The sequence below is a fragment of the Fukomys damarensis genome, unplaced genomic scaffold (genome assembly GCF_012274545.1).
Source record: "Fukomys damarensis isolate Sample0158 unplaced genomic scaffold, DMR_v1.0_HiC HiC_scaffold_24, whole genome shotgun sequence".
Lineage (NCBI taxonomy): Eukaryota > Metazoa > Chordata > Mammalia > Rodentia > Bathyergidae > Fukomys > Fukomys damarensis.
In genome coordinates this window covers 63,454,832-63,458,514 of record NW_022900936.1, presented here as the reverse complement: position 1 = coordinate 63,458,514, position 3,683 = coordinate 63,454,832, and positions in this window count along the sequence as shown.

Here is a 3,683-nt window from a genome sequence, read left to right as displayed (position 1 = left end):
AGAGGGAGGGAAAGAAAAGAAAAAGAAAAAGAAAAAAGAAAGGGAGGAAAAAAAGGTGGGAAGGAGATAGATGGATGGGTAGATAATTTGGTCTCTGTGTGCAGTCCCTGGCCCAGAGTTCCTTAAACCCTGGTAGATAAAATTGATGGGAGAATCTTTTAATCTAATATAACACGTAGTCTTTGTTTCTGGTTCCTGACACAGAGCTCCTAAGCCTTTGTAATTTCCTGCATCTTTTTTCCTCATGAGGTGACTCTTGCTGGGCTCCTGGGTAGCATCAGAATGGAGACTGGTTGCCAGGAGAACCGTGACTGTGTGAATAGAAGGTCAGAATTTTCACTTCCCACCCTTGCAGGAGAGGCTAAATGTTGAGTTCATCACCAGTGGTTGATGATGTAATAACCAATCGTATCTACATTATGAATTCTCCACAAAGCCCTAAACATGATATAGGGTAAATATAACTCTTAGATGTGTCAAGTTTGTGTTTCCTTGAATCGAAGGATAATTTTTTTAAAGCAGTGACAAAGTTTATTGGAGAAAGTAAACGTGAAGAGTGAAAGAGAAACTGGCTCTGCAGCTGTGGGTTGCATAAAAGAGGAGAACGCGAGATACTTTTGTACACCCTAGAGGATGCACGGCCAGCTATCATGGGCAAAGCCATAACAACAAGACTTTCTTGGCATCTGTGTGCTCTTATGCTGTCTAAAGCTTGAGGAAACCCATGAGAACTTCTACATACTGATTCTGAGAGGTGGTGCTGTGGGACCCCATGCCTCAGGCTGACGTCAGGTCTAGGCATCCTATTGAAAATCGACTCGAGTTCTCAGAAGAGATCCACATGCAGGGGTTTAGGAACTGTTGTGCTGTGTTCTGGGATCTTGTAATTAACAGGTCATGCCTACTTCCACAGGCAGCTTTGCCATGACCTAATCTGTGTCACCCCTCCCCCCAGAGACACAAATCCCTTTAATTCTTTATGGAATGCTGAGGAAGTGGAGGGCTCTGTCTTCTATAGCTTCTTCAAGCTAAAAGGGGCTGTAGACCCTATCCACTGGGGAGTCCATGCTTTCCTACTACTTACTGTGGCTCACTGACTGGGTTGAAGAAAGAAACACTTGTCAGAAAACAATGAGACAAGAGTTAATGACCATGGAGCTTTGCTATTAGCCTGAATATGAGGAGCAGGTCAGATTCCCATCCTTCCTATAGCAGCACAGCAGTCTTTTTTTGTTTGTTTTTACATCAGTCTTGCTTTTTGAAGAGAAAATTCAAATCCTTCAGAGGCTCACAGAAGTAGCTTTCTCCTTTTGGGTGATCTTTTTCTGTAGATAGTTCAGATGGGACTAGTTTTATTCTAGAAAGATGAATCTAATTATCTATTTCTGCAACCTTTACTGCAGTGGGTGTGGAAAGGATTACTGAGAAGGGGCCCTTCCATCTTGGTTTTAATTGGTCAGCAGGTGTGCCCTCTCTCCCAGTTTTAATGTGCACTTAGTCTTCAAGATGGAGAGTAGGTGATCCACCTGGGCCAGGAGTTGGCAAGACTGTTCCCATATATTTGGATAGCCTGTTGTACTGGACCCAGATAATGAGATCTTGTAAGAGCCTCATGGTTTCTGGGCTTACTATCATATTAGAGAATGGAAATGGCTTCCCATATAACATCTTAAATGGGCTCAAACTTAGCCCAGTTTGGGGCATGTTATGAACCATTGTGAGTGCTATTGGCAGCAATCAAAGCTAGGACTCAGATGTATCTTGGAAAAGTTCTGCCAGAGGTCACTTTAGGGTCGGATTGACTCTCTCTACCTTTCCAGAAGACTGAGAACCACTTCCTATGTGGGATTTTTATAGCTTGTCACTGTGTCCCTTGAGGAAGAACCAGAATGGGGCTGTAAGTCTGTCCTTCTTGCTTTCCTATCAGCCTTTTGGTTGCCCACGGAGACTGCAGACATGTATCTTTGGTGTGTCCTTTACAGTGCATGATTACAACCAGCTTGGGAAAATGGGTCTCTAAGAGTTGTAGAATTGCCTGCCTGTGCTTTATAAATGATTGACAAGGCTACTTCCATTAGTGAACAGTGCCTCCTCAGGATTAGGGAGGAGCAAGTCACTGATGTCCTGCCTGCTTGTGTAGGTCTGAGAGATCACTTATTTCCTTCTGCAAAAGAAACCACGAAAACTACATAAACATATGAAATTAAATAACATTCTCCTAAACAACTAGTAGCTCACAGAGGAAATTAAAGAAACATTAGACTGTTTCTACAATTGAATGATAATACCACACAACATACCAGAAGTTATGGTATGCAAGGAAAGTATTTCTACAAGGGAAATTTATAGCAGTGAATTCCTACATCAGGTAAATAAGGTGAATTCAAATAAACAACCTAGTGTTGAACCTCAAGCCTCTAGAAAAAGAAGGACAAGTCCAAATCTCATAAGACAGAAGAAATTATAAAAATAAGAGCAAAAATTAATGCAATGGGATTGAGAACAATCAATGAAATGAAGAGTTGGTTCTTTAAAAGAGTAAACAAAATTGACAAACCATTAGCCAGTCTTATCAAAAAAAGGAAAGACTCAAATCCATGCAGTTAAGAATGAAAAGGGTAAAATCACAACAGGTTCTGCAGAAATCCAGAAGACTATCAATACCTACTTCAGGAACCTGTATTGTAATAAGATGGAAAACACAGAAGATAGATTCCTAGATACACGCAAATTACCTAAGTTAAATCAAGAAGATACAGAAATTCTAAATAACCCAATATTGGTCAATGAAATTGAAGATGTAATTAAAAGCCTACCAATAAAGAAAAACCTAGGTCTTGATGGATTCACTGCTAAATTCTGCAAGAAATTTAGAGAAATTGAAAGGGAAGCAATACTCCCAAACTCATTCCTGGGAGCAAACACTACCCTAATACCAAAAACAGAGAAAGAGCCAACCAAAAAGGAGAACACAGGTCAATCTCCCTAATGAACCTAGGCACAAAAATCCTTACTAAAACACTGGCAACTAGAATGCAGCAAGTCACCAAGAAGATAATACACCATGACCTCATAGGATTCATCCCAGGGATTCAGGGATGGTTCAACATACACAAATCAATAAATGTAATACACCATATCAACAGAGCCAAGGACAAAAACCACATGATCATTTCAACAGATGCAGAAAAAACATCTGACAAAGTCCATCACCCATTCATGATAAAAAAAAACCCTACAGAAAATTAGAACAGATTGTCTTTATCTCAATCTCATAAAAGGCATCTATGACAAACCCATAGTCAATATCACACTAAATGGTAAAAAACTGAAAAGTTTCTCTCTAAAATCAGGAACAAGGACGTCCACTATCACCACTCCCATTCAGTACAGATCTGGAAATGTCAGCCAGAGCACTTAGACAAGAGAAAAAAAAGAAGGAATAAAGATAGAAAAGGAAGAAGTTAAATTATTATTATTTGTGGATGACATGATACTCTACATAGAAGACCCCAAAACTCCACCAAAAGACTTCTAGATTTAATAACCAAATTCAGTAGCACAGCTGGGTACAAAATTGTACTCAAAAATCAATAGCATTCCTGTACACACAAAAAAGTATGCACTGAAGAAATTAGGAAAACCACATCTTTTACAATAACAACAAAAAAATGAAATACTTA